At 35.5% G+C, this 13019-nt stretch overlaps 1 protein-coding gene across 1 annotated transcript in view; it reads left to right on the top strand.

Annotated features, from left to right (window-relative positions):
- Positions 1 to 13019, top strand: part of VEGFC (vascular endothelial growth factor C) — a 65231-nt gene that overhangs the window by 16669 nt on the left and 35543 nt on the right. The gene's annotated exons all lie outside the window — the stretch shown is intronic.

Raw genomic sequence — 13019 nt, 5'->3', positions numbered from 1 at the left:
ATAAAAGATAATAAACGTATACACGAGACAGACACGATCGAGTTAATAATCTTTTATTATTCTGATACCTTCAAATAGTTCTCGGTCTTTATTCCCTCATGTGTGCTGATGGAAATCAATGAATTATTATAGATTTTCATAATTCACAATTAATTGTGGTGTTTCATACATGTACCCTTAAATACACTCAGAGATCTTTGTGGTGGAAGTGACAGCAAACCAATTGCCTGCATTCTACTGCTATAGATGTTTTCTCTTCCACTCCTATTCCTACTCATCTGACCCCATCTTTGTTTTTCCTTAACTAATATTTTCTTTCTGAATGGAGAAATGAGACTTGTCAACATTGTCACAATAACTCATTTCTGTGAATTCATCTGAGTCAAAAGTGATTCACAGTGACCTTGTTTGTTTCTCGTATTTTCTCCAAACTGAAGTGTAACTGAATGTGTCTCTCTGCTTTAAATCAGAGAAAAAGATGTTTTTAGTAGGCCACAAATAAGGAAATAAGTAAATAGTTGATTTGTACTTGAAATGCAGTTCTCCACCCTAGAACTCCAAGAGGTTGTTCCATAGAAAATATGACCAGTGAGAGACACAGAATACAACTTCCTGTATTTCCCACTTATGGTGTGATTTATTTATTTATTTATTTGTTATTGTTGTTACTTTAATGATGAGAGGCTGTTCAACTTTGTTAGAGAGGAAGTTGAAGTGAATCAACTAAAACCTGTACTTTAATCAAATGGAGTGCTCTAATTCTTCAGCTTGATCATACTGGCCCTGTCAGGCCTCCTGGTTATGGCTGGTAATTAACATTTGCAAAAACCAAGTATTAGTTGATAAAACGTCTTGAAAGCTTGAGAACTTTATCTTAATAGTTCAACTGCTGTACCGTGGTAGTTTGGAGTTGGTAATAAATGGTAATAGCATTTTACGTGGCCTATAAAATGTCAACCTATAAAGATAGGGGGAGCGAAAAGCAAACATCTGTTGCAAAAGTACTTCCGATGTTATTTATCTGCTATATCTTATACAAACAGTTTCCATTCCATTTCTAGTGTAAGACCAAGGTGAATGGAGTATTAGTTTAAGGAGATTGTTTTATTTTCATCCTGTTATAGTAAACTACTGGCAGTCCCAAATGTGGGGAAAACAAAACAACAAAGAAAAAAAACACCCAAAACCATATGTGTCAGACAAAGCAAAATAGGAACTTCAAACAAAACTATGATATAGATTGGATGGGTTTTGCCTTCATGTGCTGAAGAGTTGAGTATACTTGGTACATAGATGACTATGTTTTGATAAGTAATGCTAGAAGAAAGATTTAAGAGCCCCAGGAAGTATATCTCTGTGTGATCCTTCTTTAGACTGTTGCATCTGGCAAAGTGTCATAAGAACCTAATGTAGAAAGGGAAGCAGTAAGCAGCAGCAGGGAAGTACCCTCCTCTATTTACATGGATGTCTGCAAATGAACCTACACTGACAAATTGGGATGAGAGAGAGATAAGCATAACAATAAAAGGGGAAAAAGGAAAATAACTTCTAGTGAGAGTCTTAAAGAAAAACAGATCAAAAGGTGACTGATAAAAACATATAGATGTCTTTAGAAAAGAGAAAATATAATACGACAAAACGTATAACAGAAAATTAAAACCTGGAGTCAGTAACAGTAGCTTTATTTGTTTGTTTGTTGAGCTATGAGGAGTGACTAAATGATGAAATAAACTGACATGGGAAATGCTGACTTTAGCATCTCTTCTGATTTTTTGAAATCTATGTGCTCTCAGGTAAATCATATAAGTTTACAGGATGCTAGATTCTGCATGCTGTGATGTATGAATGGAAATGGCCATAGCACAAAAGAGTATGGAGCAGGTGATCTATTTCTGTGGCACCTGACTCTTCAAGCAGCGTAACTTCCTTGTACACAGACACATATATCAAGACATGCCAAACTGCAAGTAAATCTGGATTAGTTTTTCGTTTAACTTGATTGTAAATACTGGGAACTTGAAGGACTGTGTGTGTTTAGAGAGATGCTCTTTTTTTTTTTTTTTTTTTTTCCCCCCCTCCCTCCATCAGGCAGCAGTTTAGGCCTGAAGCAGAGAGACTCCAGCCAGTCACATTTGTTACCCAGTTATACAATCATCCCCCAAGGTTTTCCAAATCCCTGGCTTCTGCAGCACTCTAGGGCAGTGAGCTTTGGTTGCACAATGGATTTGTCTTGTCAGGGAGGAGGAACTCACTTTTCTTTGTTTTCAACGTGCTGTTTGGCTGTTTCTTTAGATTTCAGTCAGTTCTTGTTTTGTGAGAGATAGCGTATATAATTGTATTTTTCCTATTTGGCATTTTGCAGCTCTCAGAAAAAGTTTGGCATCACTGGCAGTTCTTGTTTTTATGCCTTCTTGAGACTTCTTTGCATTTTAAGATGGGATGATTCAATTTTTGCATGATGTGAGACAATGTGATAATTATTTGAGATATAATCGTACATGGCCAAAATGTAATTATTTCCTGTCAAATCAACAGATAACAGAAGTTTCTTTTATTTGCATGATGTAACCAAGCATGCCTTTCTCCTGAGACACTCATCAATGAGTAACGTGCAGGTGTACATCTCCATTGGAAGGGATATATATTTCATCACGTGGATATATGTTTCATCACAAAACTGGAGATTGTGTGCTGCCTCTTACCTGTCCTTACATGTCCTCTTACAAGCTAAGATGTAAAGATGTTTCTTTTGTGTGAGTGAAAGTTTGCCTATCATATATAAGTAAAATAGAGCAGCCATCACTGTGACATGCCCACTTCTAGTCAAGCAAAGAGAGAACTGTGATCTTTACATAAGCAATCTGAAAGGAAGAGCAATTAATGCAGCCCCACGTTGCTCATATTCATATCTTCAAGTATTTGAAAAAGGGGCCAGCAGGGAGTATGCTCTAGCTACATGCTGAAGGAGTTATTCTACAGGGACAAATCCAGTCAGTAATTTGGGCACCTCAGTCCAACTGACTTTACTGGTTTTGGAAGAAGTATTACATTTTTGAGAGCTTTTTGTCATTACTATGTTTTTTAATAGGAGTATATGGGAAAGCTTGAATTGTGCTTGCATCCAGAAGTTGTTAAGTAAAACAGTAAAGGTTGTGTTGGAAGATGAAAACAAAATTTGGCAATTTTATTAAAGAAAAAGAAACATAAATTATTCTTTCACACAGCATTTGTAGGCAACAAAGATAATTTGTTTAATAATTCAGTATGAACACAATACTTTTCTTAAACAAAGCATGCCAAACAAGCTGGGATACAATTTATGTATCAAAATAGATGAATTGTTCTAATTTGTTGAAGAGTTTAATAGGTATAAACTAAAATAAAGCTTATAAGATTCTTTCGGCTAATGTTTTGTTAGGGATATATCTCAAATAATTGTGTTAAGCCAGTAGTCTGCAGTAACATGAAAGTATAACTTGATCCCCATGATGTCATAATCCACAGATGTACATGCAGATCCATGTGTAGAAAGGAACATAATCTGTTCAGAATACCCCTACGAGTACAAATCTGAGGACTTTACTCTTGTTTATATTTTTGAGTAAAAGATGAAGGATCTGGTCAGTAATAAGAATGGGGAAAAACACTAATAAGCTGCTAATGGCCAGTCTTGGAATATACTGGATCCCCATTTTTTAGTTAAACTATTCAAATAAATTGATTTTATATATTTTTATGTTTTTTAATGTTCTTTTTTAGTTGTTGTTTTTTTTTTTTTTTTTTTTTAATATATTTTTATGCTGCTTTGAAATTGCAGGCCAGAATAGCAGTGACATGGATGTTCTGCTATGACCATTTTTGATATTCCTTTTATTCCCTTACTAAGAGGCTCTGCTTGGAAAACTGGTAGCACTTACTGTGAAACACTTCTGCTCAAGAAAGTGCTCCTTGTAGCCAGTCAGTCCCCTTCCCATCCCATAAGTGCAGCTGAAGTATCATATATGAAGGCGAGACCAAGTCAGACAATTCCTGCTGTAGCCGTTTCATCTCCTCCATGCTGATCTCCCACTCCCCCTCCTCAAAAGAACAAGGGGGGAGAATACAGTAAAGAAGGTCTTGTGAGTTGAGATAAGGGCAGGAGCATCACTTCTCAATTGCTGTCACAGGCAAAACAGACTCTGCATAAGGGAGATGTAAGCCTCACAGCTTTATGAATGAAGGCAGCCAAGCTGTTGCTCTCGCCCCTCTCATTGCACTGAATGTGTTTGTTTATTCTGATTTTCTCTGTGGTTTGTTCTATCACATCTTCAAATATTTTATCACATTCAAATGGAGCAATGTAGGTGACATCCTGAGATCTGGTGTGCTGAAATTCACAAGAGCCATGTAGCTTTATCATACAACATCTAATACAGTCTTTTCTTTAACCTTAGGGTTTTTTGAAGCTAACTTTAGTTAATATATTTTGCCAGATGTTTGACATGATATTTGTTGTTGCTCAGCTACTCCAAAATCAAACCAATAATATCATGGAGGAGTTTAAAAATGAGTGTGCATGCCAAGCAATGTCCGAACAGGTGATATGGATCACACGTTTTAGTTGACTCAGATTTGTTTTCTTACTGTCAAATCTTTCCTTCTGGCTTACTCAAACCTTACCAAGTTATGTTTTTATCAATGAATAGATAGGAAATTACCTAATTGGTAGCTATTGCAGTATGCATCATGAAAGGAGAAGAGTTTGAATATGTAAATGCAATCTTGGTGAATCTTAAAAGATTTTTACTGTTGTAAATTTCTACTTGCAGCAAGTGAAATTGGTCTTTGGAGCTTCAAGTTTTTGTTTACTTGAATACTAATGCTAGCTAATTTTTAATGTGGAACTGTTTCAGAGAGCATTCAGAAGTATGTGGTTAAGAGTTTTATGTTGTTCTTCCATTTTTATGCAAGGACTTTAAAATGAATTATAATAAAAGTTGGGTAGTATTATTTTTTTTGTTTATTCTTTCTAAAATTGGTTTAAAATAGCAAAACATTTGAGAAGTTATTTTAGAACAGTGGTGATACTGATTCTTATTATAGAGAAGAATTCCTTCCAAAAAACAAATGTTGCAGGTTTGTGTTACATAATTATTACAAAGGGGTAACCACTGTAAGTTCAGGTTGTCATACAAATCAAAAAGGCTAATTTGATTGTAGTGGTTCTCCAGATTAAAGCCATAATGCTACAGTGACTGTGTTTTGATGCTTAATTAATACTGTTACCGGCTTTAGAACTTCAGAATGCTTCTGCTGCTAAGAAAATCATAACTCTAAAAATGTACCTTATTTCAATGCATTGTTTCCTTCTTTGACTCACTTTTCAATTCTTGAAATGCGATTTGAGTTGCTTCTGGTGTTATGATTTAAACCGGTATTGTAGTTAAATATTCAAGTACTTTAAAACATTATTTGGAAAGTGAAATAAAGCCGTTGTGTTCAAATTGTTCATTTTTTAAAAATCCTTATCTATCTCATGTCACTCATGGTTCATTTGTTTTTGCTCAGGTTTTTTACTCGCTGTGATGATGTGCAGAAAAGATAAATAGTGGGCACATACATAAACTTGACCAATTATCACTACATTATGGGCTTATTTAAACAAAGAAGGTCTATGGCAAAGGCTATTCTAAGTGCTCCTGTAAACTCCCTGGAGGAGATGAGTAAGTGTGAGCTAGCCTGTATGAATGAATGATTGCATGTGGCAGTGGAGCTGAATGAGTTTAGGTACTGCCCTTAATGTTCTTCCCTCTGCTTACGTCTTCCACTTGAGTGTTTTCTGTGTAACCCACATGCTGAAGGTTTTTGAAGTTATGAAGTCAGTACTTACCATTGTTCTTACTATTTCTGAAGTGTGGACTCAGACAACCTTTCTATGTTTACTTCATCTTCCGCCGGAACTGGAAGAAATTTTGCTGTTGACTGCAGTGAGGTTTAGACCAAGATTGCTTATATGTGTAGCAATCTCTTTTTCGTTGAAAGCTTGTGTCTTAATTAGAAGCTTTACTTGTGCAAGTGTGTTGAAAACTTCTGCTCTGTTTAGCATCCCATGGGAGTTTCTTGGTTTTGTTTTTAAGAGAAGGGGGATTTGATCTCTGTTTTGCTGTTCCCTACGCTACTTGATAGTAAGATACTACTTTTTATTACTTTTGATTATATTGTGTTACTTTACATTGCAGTTTACTCAGTATTTCATTAAGCTAACAAAATTCCTTATTTTTCACTATTTCAGTGTAAAGCTACTGCATTATCACAAAGCGTTTTATGAAATAAAAGGGCAATGTGATTTTAAAAAGCGATGTCATAACTTTTATTCCAGTTAAAACTGCTTAGTAAGGAATCTTCTATCTAAATGCAAAACTTTGACTTCAGAAATATAGAATATTCAGAAATCCTCAATATTACGTGCACCAGCTCTATATACACCACTTCACCACACTTCTGTCTGTTGTGAATGTAACATTTTAAAACTAAATTTTACTTTTTCTTCTAAAGAACTTCAGATTCTTGTTATGAGTCAGTAAATCAAGCGGGTATATGTGTGTTTGTTCCACACTGTGTCTGTGTAGTGCAGTTTGGAATAACGGGTCGTTTTGTGGCAAGCCACAAATCCAGTTTTTGAATAGACCCAGCACAGAAATGGGTGGCTTATGTTTGAATTCATGAATGGAAATAGTAGCCAGACAATGATAGAAGCATATGTTGCTGGCTGAAAGATTACATTTCACAGCCGTGACTCCCTTGTGATTTATTTAACCCCAAATATGTTTCTGCTTGTTCTCCTATTCACTTTTATATATACCTCTGTATGTTGTGTTACATGGTTGGAGAGGATTTTTTAGTCTGAGAGGCATCATAAATTCTGTGGGCATCAAAAATAAATAGAACGCTTACGTTTTAAATTGTATTTACATTCCCTGTGAGAGTGATACTACTTCTAAAACAAGCATTTAAAATTGTTTCATTAGTCATAAGAAGATCTGTTTACCTTTTATTTCCTCTCCTTACCCTCAGCCTCTTAAAGTACCGCGTGGCAGTCTGTTAGACAAAGAGTCTTGATTTTGGAACAGATGCTTAAATGACAGTTGTTAGGTCATTTTTTTTAGCTGTAATGCAAAATAATAGTTTAGAAGGGCTTCATATACTTTCAGAAAGAGATTTTTTTGGCTGGTTTTGACTAACACATCTATTGAAAAATCAGTCTATTGGGTTATTCCATGTGTATTCTGTAAGCAGTTCCACTTTTCTTCTAGTGTACATATTGTATATATGTATTCACACACCTAAGAACTTTTTTATGGAGTTAAACTCTACTGTTAGGATTAAGTATCTTGTAGCTGCCCATATAAAGCTGTCTACACCAATTTTGAGGCAGGATTTGGTCCACTGAATCTGGCTGAGGCCCGTGAAAGTAGTTGTGGATTAATACATTCTTTTTTTGTTATATATACTTGGAATGTTAGCTTGTAGCAATTTTACTAAGATATGTTGGTATATTTCAGTTAGAGAATTTTTTCTTGATTGCTTACTCTGATTTAATCAGTTTACCCCAAGACTGGCAGTAAAGCAAGAGACTGGCTTCATATGAGGCAGTAAAAGGGAGGCAGTTATAAGACAAATAAAAAACCTTGTTTATATCCTCATCTGTACAGACCTCTAGAAAAGGAAATTATTAGATGCAATTCTTTTTTTCCTAACATCCAGTGAGAATGTTTAGTACAGTTAATCTAGGTTCACTACTACTTATTTGTACATTGTTGTACATTGTACTTGTTGTACACTGGCAAAGGTAAACATCTCCAACCGCTTAATTCTTTTTCTCAGCAATTTGCTCTTTATTTCCCCCTCATGTTTCTCTTTTCTAGACAGTGCTAGTTCCTCGTTCCTTGTAAATGTTAAACTGTGTTCAGCTTGGGCTTAATAGGTTGCTTTTTCAGAGAGCTGCTACAACTTCTTCAACTTGTACAAATGTATTGTACATTTGAGTATTCCTTCTTGAAGGGCTGAGTTTAAAAAATTTTGAAGAGTGGATGAAATCTCATCATCTTTGGCTTTCTCTATTTCTCTCCTCTGCCGCATTCTTTTTGAGTTCTGATCCTCTCCCCCAAAATTTATACAGCCTATCACAAAGGAGCTGACTGCATAGTTTGTAAGTATCTCCGTCTTTCACCATTCAAATCTATAAAGATGTTAAGTAGCACAGCACCGTGAGCACGGTCGTGCTCAATTTGACAGTAAACCATTGATATAGGATACAGTTTTACAACAGTTTTGCTTCCATCTTTGCGGTAACTTCCTCTAGATTGTATTTCTTGCATTTTAGAATATCAAGGAAAAAGTCTTATCAAAGTCAAAATAATATATAATAAGTGAAGCCTGTAATTCACACTGAGGTCACAAGCTTCCCACGATAACAAGGGTTAGGCATCTGAGCTGGCAGAAAAAATGATACTGATTTTTTCACAAGAATAATTGTAGGGGGAAGTGCTTCTGCACCTGCTTCTGTTTCTTGTACTCCTTAACCAGTGTAACACGTTGGAGAAAGGGCTTGTTTCTTTATCAGTCTCTTTTAGTGGATTCCTATAGCCTTGGCACCTCACAAAATCATGTGTAGGGGTAGGATTGTTAAGAAAATAAACAGAAAAACACAGCCACATATACAAGTGTTTTGTGTGCAACTATCAGTTTTTAGCTGCAAACTTTCATTACTCTAAGGAAATGGGCACTTACGGAGTATCTGCAGTAAGTCTAGCAGCAAAAGTTATCTGAATGTGGTCACTGTTTTTGCATGCTGAAATGGTACAGTACTGGGAGAAGAGTATCAGGAGCCACAAGTTGGAGTTATTGGTTGCAAGGAGGAAACGTGGCTCCTTCCCACATAAAAATCTTGGACTGCTGCTTATTACCATGCTGAGATTTTATCCTTAGTGATCTGATTCCTATTGCTGAGTCTGTAATCAGTGTGAATCACTTCCCTGTTGCAAAAGGAGCTCTGTTGTTGTTTCTGCCAGATTTGAATGTATCTTAGGGAAAACTACAGAAAGGCGTTTGATTTTTAAAGCATCTGGATTAGCGCATTGGAGAACACTTAGTGCTTTTCCAATTCCAAATGAAGGTCTTTGTGTTAATCATGTCAGCTGCAATTGCATGATTGCAATTGACTTTCTTTTGTTCAGAAAAGAGACTGAAAAATGTGTCTTCTGGTTTATCTGACAATAAACTTCTCTCCATCAAGTAGATAATCAGCTTTCTTTTGAAGGTTAATGGACTTTTCAATCAAATGCTGGACTTCCTCTTTCACTTTTTGGACTAAGTTTTCCCATATAGTTTGACTCAAATTTCAAAACAAGTTTTCTCTCTGTCAGAAAGATGTTGCAAGTACATAACAGAAACTTGCTGGAAAATCTCTTCTGTTTCATTCTTTCCTCAGTAGATGTAAAAATTATACTGGGAAACAGTTTGTGTATTTTTTTCATCAGATCTTGAGAATATATGTTCTTCCCACTGGAACAGGTGCTCAAGGACGTTGTGGATGCCCCATGTCTGGATGCATTCAAGGCGAGGCTGGATGTGGCTCTGAGCAGCCTGATCTAGTGCTCGGTGACCCTGCCTGTGGCAGAGGGGTCGAAACTAGATAATCATTGTGGTCCTTTTCAACCCAGGCCGTTCTATGATTCTGTGATTCCTATCTTACTGTAACATCCTGAGCACCACCACCTGTATTTGCATTCTTGTCATTATTCAGTTACAATAGTCAGTTTATAAACAGCACAGGCTTCTGTAGATATGCACAAGTGGCATCTATTGTAATTGAAATGTTAACCAAAATCAGTCAGCCTTATTAATCGTCCTTTTTGCCAGTTTTTTTAAGATTATTCTGTTCAGAATGCAATCACTGTGGTGGGAAAAAAAAAATCTGTAAATTTTGTAAAATAAAATAGGTAAATTTTCTGCCTCCTAAATCATTTCAATTGATTAGAAGAAATAGAGATGGATTTAGAGTGTTACTCCTTTACATAAGCTAACAATCTGGTCTAAGAAAAGCAGCTTTATATTTATAGGGACAGAAGGTAGACTTATCATGGTTTGTGTTGTTGGTGATTGATGTAGTACATAGACATAACAAGTGCCAGCTGTTCTTCCCCTATTAATCAGAAACAATGATATTTCCTTTTATTTCAGTTTGAACTGTGTGATTTGGTTGAATTCCTTTTTGATTTCAAAGGACTTTTATTTACAGTTACAAATTAAGGCTTTATCTCCACTAACAAATTACAAACATCATATTACAGTGAAACCAGAAAGCAACATCAAAAATACCTGCGTATTACGAGGGATTGCTATGCTTCATGAACTGTGTCAAAGGCGTTTTTCCATTTTTGCCTGTATTTCATAAATATGTATTTCTGTCATTCTCCATTAAAGTTGATCTGATTGTGGCTGCCCGCATCACTTGGTATTCTAGCTATGTATGAAAGCATCATGCTTTGTGTTGTTAACTGGAATGAAACAGATTTTACTGTCTCGCTCCTTTTGATCTCCACTTTCAAAGTTCATGCTTTGTCAGCAGCTGTTGAAGAAATGATTTACTTATTTAGTGTGAAAAAATCCAGATGTTTGACATAGTAACATATAAATCCAGTGATCTACATGCTGCAAGTAGCTGTGTGAAAATCATGATTGATCTGTTTTCTTTAAGCTTAAGATTTCACTTCCATGCTATTTCTTTCAATTTTTCTGCTACTAATAGTTTTGTAGATAAATACAATGTGTGATGTAATAGGTTCCAAAAAAAAAAAAAAAAAAAAAAAATCACATATGTTTGCTTTGTGTGAAAGGTTGTGGAGTACATAAAATAAAAGCAAGTAAAGTTGAATTGAATTGAAGCACTTGTTCAGTATGCATAGTCATGTAATGCAACAAGCACATTCTTGCTGCTTGTTAATAAATTCAATAAATGAGAGTTATCAACAGCTGGTATCAGATTTTATAGTTATCCAAATGAACAACTGGTGCATGGAGACCTTTGATAATTTATTTTAATTTTATTTTTAGTGGTTACTTTGAGTTCTCTGGCAGGTGTTTAGTTAATACAAATTCTGTATGCTAACATTCTTGTAGATAATGCATGTCTTGCACTATTGCTTGACATTCAGGTTATATGGATTTTTGTCTTTTCATTTTAAAAACACGCCTCTGCTTGCAAAACAAGACAGGGCCGCTCTGTTCATCTGTGTGACGAGTGGCACCAGTTCACTTAAAACATCTTGCTCAGTTCAGATGGCATTTCTAGGCCCATATTCTGCTATATAATAATGCAAATTTTACTGAATTTTCAACTTCAGATTGGGATAGGTTACAGATGGAACAAGATATACCATGCTTACTTTTTGTTTACATCTGAATTGTGTGGGGTTTTTTTCCTATTAGCATATACGAATAAAGCCTGAATTTTCTGTTGTGTGGCTTTCTCATGTTCTGATTTTTAGACAAAAATTAACTAGAGGTTTTTTCTATTTATGAAAACTCAGAAAACTACTAGTTTCCTCTTAATGTACTTTATTCTTTCATTTTAATCCATTTAGTCATTAAAAGACTATTAGAAGTCATGAGACCGAGGTGATACTGCTTACAATTGTAACTGAACCTTTATTATTTCAGGAGTTGTGCTTTTCAAAAATATGTTTCTCTAATTTGACCCTCAGTAACCCTTGAGAGACATAAGCACAAGTTACAAACTAATTAAATGAACTGCTTTACTGGAACTTGTTAGGCATTTTCTGTTTATACATTAATGTAATATAAATATAGCTTAGGCAACAAAAGCCCTTGGGACAAATTTATGTCCTGAGTAACCCTGTTCTAATGACCTCAACAAAATTACTCAAAGTCAAGACAGAATTTAAATTGGAAGGCCAGATCTTCAGCCGCTGTAAGTAGTCAAACTTCACTAAAATCACTGTAGATGTAGTCACAACAGCTGTGAAGACAGTATCGTGCCTTCAACTCTATTTTGATTGGATTTCTTGGTCTGCAAGCACTTCTAGTAATGGGGAAAATTATATTAGCAATTAGACGGTCTTGCTTAAGTGTATGTAAATATGGAACAGTCATCCGTCAATGTTTGTTTCTGTTTCCCAACAGCTTTGTTTCAAAAGTAAATTTTTAAAATAGCTAGTCTATATTCAGTCCTACAAATATGTGTACTGCTTTTAGTGCTTTTCTTTAGCCTTGGTGATTATCTCCTTGGGTGAATTGGAAAAAAATGTGCTTAGTGTTAAGTCTGGTGAAATTGGTTTCGCTATTGGAAACTTGAATTTTGTTTATAAGTAGCAATAAGCAATCTGTAATTTTCCCAATATTATTGCAGTAGCCCATCATTGGAAGCTATCAAACATTTTTCAAGTCAGTAGTCACTATTAGTACTGATTTTTTTTTTTATTATTTTTTTATTTTTTTTCCCCCAGCACATTGAGATGTGTAACTGTTCCTCCCCTCAGAGATTCCCTCACTGTAGCTACAGGGAAATATATCTAATTTTGAAACGTGGTAGAGTGAGTGCTGCAACCCATTTTATGCCTCTCAAAGAGTTCAAGAAGGCTTCCTTTTCTGTGTAACAATGCAGTTACACAGTCACCTTCTCTGAGAACATCCTCCTTGTAACATGGTTTTACCCTACCTTTTCAACAAACACTTTAGCTTAAAGGAACAGCTCTGGTCACTTCTGAGTACTTAATGTTCTGGTCCAGAGATCATCCTATACAAAACAATGAAGTTGAGCAGTCTCAGCTCTGCAATTTGTAGAAGTACCTGGGGTAACTTCTAAAAGAGGTAGCTGGAGTATACCAGTGCAGGATAGCTATATTTATATATTGCACTGAGTGAACAGTTATATTATTTCCAGCTTACCATGACAGTCTTTGTGTGACAGACGTTCTTCTGTGTGAGAATAGACTTAGGCTGTGTTTAGTGTTTTGTCT

This window comes from Meleagris gallopavo, chromosome 4, assembly GCF_905368555.1.
Source record: "Meleagris gallopavo chromosome 4, MGAL_WU_HG_1.1, whole genome shotgun sequence".
NCBI classification, from domain to species: domain Eukaryota; kingdom Metazoa; phylum Chordata; class Aves; order Galliformes; family Phasianidae; genus Meleagris; species Meleagris gallopavo.
The sequence above is the reverse complement of the archived record's forward strand: the minus strand, read 5'-3'. Positions and strand labels throughout refer to the sequence as shown.